The 12816-nt window shown below is 44.8% G+C and overlaps 1 protein-coding gene across 1 annotated transcript in view; it reads right to left on the reverse strand.

The window, feature by feature from the left end:
* The window catches only part of BICRAL (BICRA like chromatin remodeling complex associated protein), a 102635-nt gene that overhangs the window by 64026 nt on the left and 25793 nt on the right, over positions 1-12816 (reverse strand). Inside the window, exon 2 of the mRNA XM_070361047.1 lies at positions 9411-9672. The gene's annotated coding sequence lies outside the window, so the exon portion shown is untranslated. The remainder of the gene's footprint in view (positions 1-9410; positions 9673-12816) is intronic.

The raw sequence follows: 12816 nt of genomic DNA on the forward strand, positions 1-12816 counted from the left end.
TCACTTCCAGTTAGGATTTTTGTTTAGTGAAAGATATGATTCATAATCTCTGATTGCTCCCAAGTATAGAGCTAAAATGGGCCCTATGTTTGGTTCACCATGCTATGCAAATTGAAACTGAATTATCTGCAGAAGGAGCAGAATAATGGCTCTGACCTAAAATCTGACCACTGACAACAAGACTCTGGGTTTTTTGGTCACCATTTTTAATTATCAACAAAACACTACCTTTTACCATTTCTCCTACTGAAACGAAGGTCATCCAAGTTTAATTTTAGGGCCTCAAAATATTTTAACTTGTAGACAGTCATTTGTAGACAAAATTTAGACATGGTTTTAATACCAATGGCAAACTGTATGAGGTATGGACATGCAGTATATATTCAAACCCCAGCTCTGCCCCTTATAATGTAACCTCGGGTAAGCGATTTATCATTTCTAAACCTCAGTTTCATTATCTATAAAATGGAGACAAACCTATCTACAGGGAGTTCTTTAGAATTTTATAATCCTTAACACCCATCAGGGCCTGAAATAATATTAAGGTTTAACAACATTCTTTCTCCTTTCCCCCATTTTCTTTCTTATGAAAATGTTTCAATCACAGGTTGGGACTCCATGTTTAATTTCTAATGATACTAGGAAGCACCATGGATTTCAGTAGAAAACTGAAATAAGCCTAAGCCTTTCCTAGAAAGCCCTCATGTGGGTTTCCCAGGTGGTGCTAGTGGTAAAGAACATGCCTGAGATGTCAAGAGAAAAGGGTTTGATCCCTGGGTTGGGAAGATTCCCTGGAGAAGGGTATGGCAATCTACTCCAATATTCTTGCCTGGAGAATCCCATGGGCAGAGGAGCCTGGCGGGCTACAGTCCATGGGGTCACAGAGTTGAACACGACTGAAGCGACTGAGCACGCATAGAAAGGCAATACTTTTCATATCTCATTCCCTCACATTCAGGATTTTTATTTCAGGTAAAATGAATGTTCAGTGTGTTTGCAAGATAAGCCAAAAAACCCACAAAAACAGAAAATGTTCAATTTTCCAACTTTATTAAAAAGAAATGCATAATTAAATCACAACTACATAAATCAAAGTTGATTGGGAGTACAGGGAAGGGGAACCTGGGTTAAACATCTGGTACAGTGAGGTTTCAGGTCTCTTCCTGAATGGAAGCACATATGAGGTAAGGAGGAGAAAAGATCAAGCCCCTAGCTGCCTCTCCCCAAGACCTCTATCTTCCACATTCCCATCCCAGTCACGCTGCCAGTTCTGAGCGCTCCTGAGCTACCTCACGCGTGTACAACCGCCTCAGCAGAGCGGCCTTCTGGGCCCACTTCCATTCGGCGAGGGACCACTTACAAAGTTTCCCTTTTAGGGCTATCCTTTAAAGGCAACACCGCCTTTCTTCTCTGTCTACATTCCCACTGCACATTCATTTAACCACCCCCACCGTCTGCCAGCCCCCTCACCCACTGTATTTTTCACTTTTACTCTAGAACACTATTGATCATGAGAGAACCATGCCACGCAGGTGGATCTGGTATACTGTTTAATTCACGTTGCCTCACTGCCACCAAGTCCCACTCCTTTCCTCCATCCTCCCCCACATCTCACACATTTCACACATTTCTTTCCCTCAAACTCAAAACCTTTTGCCTCTGCCCCTGACAAATGGCCTTGCAATCTTCTCAGGAAAGACCTCTATTCTGAATCCTATCATCTACCCTGCTCTCCTCTCCTTTTATTTTACTGTTACTTTTTCTGTAGGCAATTTGGGGAACAGAGGAACCTTATGAAAAAGTGAGTAACAGCAGTGTGAGGAAATAATAGAAAAAATGAGGTTAAGGACAGTGCTACAAAGTTCCACTTGGTATTATCTGAATTTTTTAAAAAATGACCTTCCCTTAGTTCTCTCCCTCTCCCTTTAACCCGACTTTTCTCTCACCCACAGCCATCAGAATGCACTACAAGTCCCTACTGATTTCTATCTCAAAAACAATTTTTATTTAGTTCCATCATTCTGTTCTACCTGGTTGTCTAAGTAGTCAGCCAGCAAATGTTTACTGAGTGCCCAGCGTGTTTTAAATGCCATGCTACAGGCTTAGAAAAAGTCAGTGAACAGGGAAACGTAAGATTTCTCGGTTCTCCTCCAGAAGCTCCGTGTCTACAGGTGACTGCTTCGCCTATTCAAGTTTGGGCCCATGATAAGAGGGATTACCATCTCTTCACTCTCAATAATTTGAGATATGATTTCTAAGTCTTTCTTCCATAGAACCTGGGTCCTCAGCATTGACAGCACAGAGTCCTATCCACTGGACCACCAGGGAACTCTTGAATTCATTTAATTGTGGTAAAACACGCAAGACTTACCACTTAAGCGTACACTTCATTGGCTTTAAGTACATACTCACTATTGTGTTGGGTTGGCCAAAAAGAACATTCTGAATATGTTCTGCAATAAAGTTCTCAGTGAAAATGAAAAACGTGTCTTTTTTTTTACTTAAAACCAAACGAACTTTTGGGCCAACCCAATAAAACTATTGTCACTATCTTTTTCACTATCCCCAGCTGAAATTCTCTACCATTACGTCCCTTTTTATTAACCAAAAGTTATTCTCAAGGTTAAGTTCTCGGCCCCCACCCTTATTATCCTGGTTCATCACTGTTACCCCCTTGCAACCACCCTCGAGTCCCTGGCGTCTCTCTTCCTATCACATCTGGGGGGCAAAAATGCCAATCTTGGTTGAACTGATCACCTGGCTGCTTTTACTTCGCTTGTAATAAACGGTGGTGGTTAGCTGGTGGCAGAAAATCACACAACTAACTGGACTGATTGGTTCCACCTTCATGCAGACCCCCGCCCTCCAACGTGCACCCAGGCATTCAGCAATGCCCAGCCACCCTATCGAGTATCCCAATGAGTTCACCGCCCTGCTGTCCAAAGCAAGGTGTCCTCCTTATCTCACACCATCCACACCCCTTCCTCCTTTAAGGTGCTGGCCCTGCCTCAGACTCCACTGAGAAAACCGAAACCATGAGAACAAAAAGCCCCGTATTCTACCTCCAATTCCTAAGCCTCTCTGCCTTCTCTCCTGCTACACTGCAAGTCATCCTGCTCCCACCAAAGGCAAACCCTCTTGTATTCTGACTCTTCTCCTACTGAAGAATTTTGTTCCTTTGGCAGGAATTCCCTGGTGATCCAGTGGTTAGGTCATGGTGCTTTCACTACCTTGGCCCAGATGCCTAGTTGGCCCAATTCCTAGTTGGGAAACTAAGATCCTGAAAGCAAAGCAAAGGAGAGAGAGAGAAAGAGAAAGAAAGAATTCTGTTCCGTTGGTAGTCTTACCTCTCTTCTGCATTAGTCTCTCCCTATTAGACAGTCTCACTAGCTTATTGAAAATGCTCTTCTATTTCCCATCAGTTTAAAAAATGTGCTTCCTTGACCCCACCTCTCTCTCTCCCCAACCACTGCTGTGCCATTTCTGTCCTTGTTTTATGGCAAAATTTTCCCAACAAGCGGGTCACATTGGCTTCACTCCCATTCTCAGTTCAGTTAAGTTGCTCAGTCGTGTCTGACTGTTTGCAATCCCTTGGACTGCAGCACACCAAGTCTCCCTGTCCATCACCAGCTTCTGGAGCTTACTCAAACTCATGTCCATTGAGTCCGTGATGCCATCCAACCATCTCATCCTCTGTCGTTCCCTTCTCCTCCCGCCTTCAATCTTTCCCAGCATCAGGGTCTCTTCAAACCAGTCAGTTCTTCACATCAGGTGGCTAAAGTACTGGAGTTTCAGCTTTGGCATCAGTCCTTCCAATGAATATTCAGGACTGATTTCCTTTAGGATGGACTGGTTGGATCTCTTTGCTGTCCAAGGGACTCTCAAGAGTCTTCTCAAACACCACAGTTCAAAAGCATCAATTCTTCAGTGCTCAGCTTTTATAAAGTCCAACTCTCACATCCATACATGACTACTGAAGAAACCAAGCTCTGACTAGACGGACCTCTGTTGGCAAAGTAATGTCTCTGCTTTTTAATATGCTGTCTAGATTGGTCACAACTTTTCTTCCAAGGAACAAGCGTCTTTTAATTTCATGGCTGCAGCCACCATCTGCAGCAGTGATTTTGGAGCCCCCCAAAATAGTCTGTCACTGTTTCCATTGTTTCCCCATCCATTTGCCACTAAGTGATGGGACCCGATGCCATAATCTTAGTTTTCTGAATGTTGAGTTTTAAGCCAACTTTTTCACTCTCCTCTTTCACTCTCATCATTCTCTCAGTGCATTCCAATTTGGCCTCCATTCCACGTGCCACTAACACTACTTGTCAAGACCGCCAAATCCAAGTGGAATTTTTCTCTCCTCAGGGTTTAACTTCCCAGTAGTATTTGGCACAGCAGACCACTCCCTTTTCTTGAAACAGATAAAATCACTCTCCTGCTTTAATGCAGAGCCTTCTTGGTCTCCTTTGCGCCCCCTTCACTCACGGGAGTTTCAGGCTTGATCGTAAGTCTTTTATGCTCACAGATGATCTCAACCAGTTCCATGACATACTATCTCCATGCTGGTGACTCTCAAAATTTACGTCCACTACCCTCAGCTCAACTTGAACACTCACCGCCTGCTTGACTTTCCACTTAGGTTTTTCAAACACTTGTGAGACATCCAACGGGTTCCACACAGAACTCTAGTTACCCGCCCCCCGCGCCCCAGTCTTCTCTACAAGCAACTGGCACCACCAGCCACCAAGCCGTAAGCCAGGAATCTGAAGGAATCCTTTGATTCCTTCTCCTGTTCCTCCAGCCAACCCATGAAGCAAATACTCCTGATTCAACCTCCAAAATATCTCTGAAACCCATCATCTACTCTGCTCCATCTCCATTGCACTCGCCTAAGATACTATCAAACTTGAGCTGATCATTGCAGTAGTTCCCCAACTGCCCTCTCTGCTTCCTCTCTTGTTCCACAGAGCAGCCAGTGATGTTTAAAAACAAAAACATATCACTCCCTAATTAAAGCCCTATAATAGCTTCTCCTTTTCATAAAATAAAATCGCCAAGCCCCTGTATGTCTTAAGAGGCCCTGCACACCTTCTCTAACCCCATTTCACTGCATTCTCCTCCTGCTTCTTTCTGTTCTAACATCCCTGCCCTTCCAGACCTTTCAGGGCTTTGTACTTGTTCCCAGGCCAGGAATGTCTCCCCAGCTTTTCACAAGGCTAACACAAGTTCATGTGTTAAGTCTCAGCTCAAATGTCACCTTTTCACAGGGACACTCCTTGACTCTTACTAGCCAAAACAATACACTCTTTTCCCCATAACACACTCTTTTGATCCACAAGCTCAACTTCTTTTAAGTTTTTTCTTAATCTTTAATTTCCTTGATTATTTGTGTTTCCTTATTTCCTGTTTTTCACACTATACTACAAATTTCATGAGGGCAGAGATCTTGTCTGTCTTGAATTCTACTGAAGGCTACTTTAAAATAAAGACGCTTCTCTTTCCCTCTGAACAGGCTGATTTTTAGATCCACGTGCCACGCCCCCCCCTTTCAAGCTTTACTGGATTTTAGTCAAAGAAAATAATTGCTGTGGCATTTACGCCATGAAAAACAAGCAGAGAAAAACCACATGGGACAGTCAAATACTAGAACTCCACCCACTCACTAGACTAGACAACGGACTGCACACAGGTATCCGCAGCGGCCCCTTACAAAGCTTTTCAAAATATAGCAGAGGAACATGGATATAGGCAAAAATGTAACTCTGACACCTGCATCAAAGGTCTCAACCATTTCCCCCAGCGATCACTAAACAACAGCGATTTCAGAAGAAAGAAAAGCACAAAATCACTCAAATATGTGATCTCTGCTCCAGAGAAGTTAATGATTTCCTCACTGACTTGGTTCTCTCATTTTGGTCTGGCTGGCTATTCATTATCTGCTCTGGATGTTTCTTCCTGACCTTCTGTGTCTTTAATGTATATTCCATTCCTACTAAGTCTCATGTTTAGAATAAGTTCCCCATCCTACTTCCCAAAATGCAAGAAATATCTTCTCAATTTAAAATTCAGAAAAGAACTCGTTCTTTCAAGGATTTATCTCTAGGTTTTGATTTCAGTATATCTTCTACCCCACTTCTAACTTCTGTATTTCCTAGATTCAATTCTATTTTTGTTCCAGAGCTGTCTTGACTAAACTAGATGGCCTGGCTAGACCTGAAGCCAGTATGTTATATAACTTCTCAGTAGAATGAAACTATATATATATTTTAAAATATACTAAGATTTAAAAGTCTTGGGATACCTAAGATTTCTGTAAGAAAATCGTTTCAACATTTTGATAAATGGCAGGAGAAAAATAAAAATAACGCAAGCAATAAAATTGTGCTGAAACTCAAAATGATATGAACCTCAAGTCTCATCAGTTCAGTTCAGTCGCTCAGTCGTGTCCGACTCTTTGCGACCCCATGAACTGCAGCACGTGCTCCAGTTCAAAAGATAGCCAGCAGCACAGTGCATAGTTTAATACAGGGATGTTCTGAATACGTCTCTGGGTCACAATGAAGTCACCTGGAGAGCCTGGAATAACAGAGTCCAGGCGATCCTAGATGAGCAAGAATTTCAAAATTCTTGGAGGGAGTTACAAGCATCAAGAAATTCAAAGTCAGAAACTTAAAACTGAGACTGTCCAATACATCAGACCTTTTGAAAAACCCCAACTGTCCCTAACAAATAATGGATATTACAAATCCGTATTTTAAAAACATCTCACCAGTTGATTCTACTGCTCAGATTTGGAAATTAGATACAGAGCCAAGAACAGGGCTTCTGGGACCCACTGTCAGTTCTATCACTTAAAACTTTGAGACTTTGAACAATTCAACTATCTTGGCAAACATTTTAAGTTCCTTCCCTGGCAAGTAGAGAATAAAAACCAATACTGCAGAGCTGATATGATAAATAGGAATTAAAAAACACCAAGCACTGTTCTTGGCATACAACAATCTTAAAAGGCCTAAAGACATCCACCACAGTCAAGGACATACCTAATGGTGCCACTAAGTTACTTTTATCCACTAGAAATTAACTATTTACTTTCCATCTAGACGCCTAGAAAGATCAGAGCTTTACAGACTCCTCCCAATAAACTTTTCAGTAACAAAGTTAAAACCCACACACCCATTGTTATACTGCTACTACAAGATAGCTGAGTATTTTTATGAATGCTTCTAGGAAACATTTTAAATAAAAAGTGGGGGAACTCAGAAGTCTTATAGTGATTAGAAAGAGATGAACCATAACAGCCCCCCCTCCCTTTTTTTTTGAAAGGAAAAAGTCTCCGGGGTGTTCCAAAGTGAGTTTAATTTTTCAGATCAGAGGTCTAAGAAACTATTGTAATTTACTACCATTTATAATAGGGAATATGAAAGCCAAAAAGAAGTTTCAGATCACTGGAACCCATTACCTTCCCACAAATGTGACAACCAGAGAAAAGGTTGTTCAGGGTTGTGAAAACACAACCAAGAAAACTAGTAGGGGACCCATACAGAACCACGATACTGGAAGGCAGACACTGTCCTCGACTATTTTTCTGCAATTCTGCAACTGGGTTTGACTCTCCTCTCAAAATGAAGTGCAAGAGAGCGAAGGGAAAGCCTCCATGATCTGCCCCCAGCCAGGCCAGGGAAAGCAAAGTCTTCCAGGTTCGAGCCCTAGGAAGACACGGAGAAGCCTTCATCTCCAATCTTGACTGGGGTTGGGGGTGGGATGCGGGTTTAGGAAGAGACCCCACGGCTGCAAGGCCCGACTCTTTTCCCTCAAAGGCAAGTGGTAAAAGGAACAAGACGCCGCGGTCCCCAACCCCTTCCCGCTCGGAGCCGGCGGCCTACTCTTTTGGGTCTGGGGGCACCGGGAAGGACCAGGCTACTCCACAGACTTCTGCCCGCGGAGCGTGGCCCCCACGTCCCGGACCTCCCGGCGCTCGGGCGGGCGAACCGTCCAAGAAGGGCGCTGCCCGTGCCGCCGGGGAAGATGGCGCCCGCAGAGCAACTGCGCCACCAGCACTGGCGAAGGGCCAGGCCCAGCGCCATCTTAGCGCCTTCCAACCGCCCCCCCAACCCCGCCCCGCACAACCCCCGCAAGAGCCTGCGTCCTGGCCGGTCGGGGGGCGCGAACCGCGTTGGGCCCGCGCACTCTCAGCCAAAAGAGTGCCACCGAGCCTCTCGTCTCTTCGGACCGGCCGCGCGGGGCCCGCAGAAGAGCCCGGCTGAGCCGCCGGTCCTCCGCGCGGCGCGAGGGCTCGTCCGGGCCTGGCCGCGGGTCGTCGGCGGTGCTTCGGGCCCAGGCGGCGAGGCGACCGGGAAAGGGCCAGGCCGGCCGGCCCCGGCGCGCGCGCCGGGAACCAGGCCGGAGAGGCCGGCCGGCCCCGCGCTCTCCCCGCCGCGGCCGGCGGCACAAGCGCCGGGAAGGAGGAAGCCAGGATGAAAAATAAACCCCGTCCCCGCCGCCTCCCTCCCACCCGCTCCCTCCCCCTCTTGAGACGCGGGGTCCATTTTGCCGAGAAGAAAGAAAATGCGATTCACACCCAAGAGCTTCGGAGAGAGAAAAGAAACGAGGCGGGGGGAACCGAGGGGAGGAGATTGGAAAAGCTTATTTTTCTTCCTCGCCCGCCGTCACTCCTGGCCCTCCCTGCCCCCTGCTCGCGGCCCCGCCGCGCCCGTCCTCCCCTCGCCGAGCCCCGCTCCCTCCTTCCCGGCTCCCGGCGGCTCCGGGGGGGCGGAAAACACACTCGCACTCGCGCACACAACTAATTTTAAACCGGCTCAATCAATGAGTCATTAAAAGGCTTCCCTCCCCTCTCCTCCCCACCACCAACCGCCACGCCACCCCCCTTCCCAGGCTTCTCCCTCTCCCCGCTCCAGAAATTTGCATCCGCGAAAAGGGAAAAAAAAAAAAAGCGCCAGGGCCCCCACCCCGCAGAGGAGCCCCCAGCCCGGCCCCGCCGCCCCCTGCCCGCCCGCGCCCCCGCCCGCGACACTGAACTTGGTCTTCCCGGGGCCCGGGCATCGCTGGGAAAGGCATAAACACTCGATTCCCCTTTTCTCCGTGTCCATTAAACATCCACCCACCACCACCATCACCCACCCACAAACCCACCCCCCCCCCCCCAAAAAAAAAAACACAGCCTTAGCCAATAGCTCTCTGGGCTGAAACCTAATATCCTGGTTTTGGCAACTCGGTGTTTAATTTGCTCCTCTTTCTTTTCTGTCTGTCTGGAGATAGATCTCCAGCCCCCCCGCCCTCGCTTTTCCCCTCCCCGAAGGAAAGAGGCAGAGGAAGAAGGTTGTGTGTGTTTTTTTTTTCTCCTTGAAATTTTTATCACAAAATTATAATACACTCAAAGGGAAACTCACCGTCATGAAAAAGCAGTGCCTTGTCAACGGGGTTTCTGCGCCATCGCACCAGGGGCGGCGGCGGCGGCGGCGGGCGCGGGGCGCGGGGCGCGGGCGCGGGAGCTCCCGGCCGAGCGGCGCCGGCCACACGCGCTCCGCTCTCTCTCTCGCTCACCCCCGCGCCGGGCGGCGGGCGCCCGCTCCCCGCGCCCGCCCGGCCTTCATGCTCTGCGCCCGGGCAAACCGCTCGCCTGTTCGTCTACCTCCAAACTTCGGTTCTCGCCTAGCAAAAAATGCGGAGATTAGGATTTTTTTAATTAAAAAAAAAAAAAATTTTTTTTTTTAGAAAAATCAAACTCCAAAGCTGATAATTCCTGCTTCCTTTGGGATTCTTTTTAACCTCAAGAAACGTAGTGGTTTATTCAAGAAACAGGGTTTTTTTTTTTTTTTTTTTTTAAAGATCTACGAGATGCGTGCTATTCTCAGCAGGCGCCCTGCGCACACACACACACACACACACACACACACACACACACACACACACACACACGCTAGTTTTAGTTGGGGGGGGGGCGGGGGGAGCGCCAGGAAGTGGGGGTAGTTTAAAAACAAAACAAAAAACACAATATTTGTTTAAACTCTAATTAGAATATGTCCCAATAAATCCTTTTTTGCTTATGCTTTAAAAAAACAAAAGCGAAAACATCACTTTTAACTTATTTGGTAATTCATTCCAACTTTTAATTCTACTAAGCTTTCCTTTGCAACACCCTCTTTCCATTCCGAAGTGTAGTGAAACCTTATCTGTAAACCTGTATGTCAACATTAAAAAAAAAAAAACACAACACTTTAGCAGCCAAGAGGAAGGTGAGGAGGGAAGTAAGTCACTCTTAAAACATCCAGTTCCCAGTGCTTACTCTTTATGCAGATATCTGTATCGTCACATTTGTGGAATTTTCACGATGTGATCCCCAGTCTTAAAGAGAGCTACCCAAATATCCATTGAAATAGAATAGGTTAAAAAAAGAGAAAGAGAGCTACCTAGCCTTTTAACACTCTGTAGTCCAAGTATAATTACCACCCATATTTAATCTCAAATTGAGACATCTCCATAAACCATCCAGCATCCAGAGCACTTAAAGAAATGTTAATTATGACAGTGTGGATTGGGAGTAGGTGTCTGTGTGGTTTAATTACATTTACTTTTCCTGTAAATGCCCACAAAAATAAAGTTGGGGGTTTGTTGTCTTTTATTTTAAATAAATATCAAAGTAAAAGATGGATTGTACAAATATGTGATTCAGAGTTTTAAAAATACATATGTAGGCCCCAGAAATACTTTAAAATTATTTTAGTTTATAATACATATAGCAATGGGGTTCTGCTGATAGAAAGCTCAAACCCATATCCCCCAGATACTGAGTTCTAAAATTATCCTTAGATTTAAATTATTTAAGTGAAATTGGTTAGTTTCTAATACAAATCCCTGAGCATTAAAAAAAACAAAATGGCAGCATACCACATTTGCTTTTATAAGGATACTGTAACTATGCTGTTTTATTGTACAAAATAAATATGTCAAGGTTGGTATACAATGTTGTCATATTCAAGATAGATCTCTTCAAAAAACAAACCATATCTTGTTCAAGTAACTGCCACTCTGTCACTCACAATGTGTGCTTTGTATTTAGACCCGCCTTAACAAATACAGTCAGTGATTTAGTATCACATAGTATCATGGAGGTGTTTTCTCAGAAGATATGTGTTGTGTTCACATTCAGCCAAGGTCTTCCTGGAACTGAAGCCTTTGCATAAATTAGCATTATTTCTCTACACTTGACAGTTGGACCAACCAGTTTTCTAATTGGCTTGGGAAATTTTAAAACCTGTTTTAAAGTGCCTTTGGATTGGCTAGAGTTTAATTATTATACACATTTTGAAGAATTACATTTCAAAGGAGTCCATGGATTATTCATTGCAATTAGGGCCCACCAAGCAAGTTTTGCAGCTGTTGCTTCACAGCTCCAATGAAATATTAATGGATTTCAGAAAGCTGAGCTCCCTACTAGGCCAAAACTCCCAAAAAAATACAAATCTGACTTTAAAATCACTTAACAAAGAGGTGAGCTCCAGAAGAGGATAGGGCACTGCGGGCTTTCTCACAAATGCCCAAATACCAGAGCTGACATTTATTAAGGGCCTACTAAATCCTGCCAGGCATTATTCTAGATACTTTATTCTTATAGTATGTATTATTGCCTGAACCTTCACACAAACCCACAGAATACTGTTTAATTATCCAGATTTTCACTGATGAGTCTCCCAATGTTTCTCATCATTTGCCTTAGGTCATCAGTCTAAGAAGAGCTGGGGGGAACCCAGGCCTGGTTGACTCCTCAACACACCCTCTCTTCAAGTCCCCAAAAGGATCCTGGGAACAAGCAGTCTGTGCTATTTCAATAAAAACCAAGTTCAGTGGTAGTTAGGGGGACCATCCTCTCTCATTGGCAGAGGGGCTCATAGGCAGAAGGGGCCATCCTTTCTCACTGGGGAAGATTTACTTTGCCAGTTGTCAAGGATAATTTAGAATATTTGGGAGGGTAGAGGTGGGTCACAAAATACTGGGACAGCAGTGGGGAGAATCTCAGACTCACCAGGTATAACACCAAATTGGTATCATTTAATAATAAAACTCTTGCCTGGAAAATCCCATGGATGGAGGAACCTGGTAGGCTGCCGTCCATGGGGTCGCTAAGAGTCAGACATGACTGAGTGACTTCACTCTCACTTTTCACTTTCAAGCATTGGAGAAGGAAATGGCAACCCACTCCAGTGTTCTTGCCTGGAGAATCCCGGGGATGGGGGAGCCTGGTGGGCTGCCGTCTCTGGGGTTGCACAGAGTCGGACACGACTGGAGCAACTTAGCAGCAGCAGCAGCAGCAATAATAAAACAAAAACAACTTCTTAAAATTTCCCACATGCAAATAAAAAAAGTAACATTTAAAATAAGGGATATGCCTTTGTACATAAAATTTTAAGTGATGGTTTATATAGACAGGATTTAAAATAAGGGATATGCCTTTGTACATAAAATTTTAAGTGATGGTTTATATAGACAGGATTTTGGTATCTGAATATAAGATTAGAAAACTTTTAAAAAGGAAAGTTCTTTAAATGGCTTGATCATATGCAAAAAACTTTAATCGTGTACAGTTATGTACAAGCTCCCTCCTATGATGCTTGTCTGTATATGTGACCTAGTAAGAAGGGCAACTGGACACAGGTGGAAAAAAAAGATAAAATTGAAATGTTCTAGCATGGGCTTGTACCTCTAAATAAACAGGTTCAATACCAACATAACAAGTAAAAGTGAAAATGTTGCTGTTTTTTGCATCCTTCCTCCACGTGTTCCCCTCAGTTGGTTAGC

Source organism: Bos mutus, chromosome 23, assembly GCF_027580195.1.
Source record: "Bos mutus isolate GX-2022 chromosome 23, NWIPB_WYAK_1.1, whole genome shotgun sequence".
NCBI lineage: Eukaryota > Metazoa > Chordata > Mammalia > Artiodactyla > Bovidae > Bos > Bos mutus.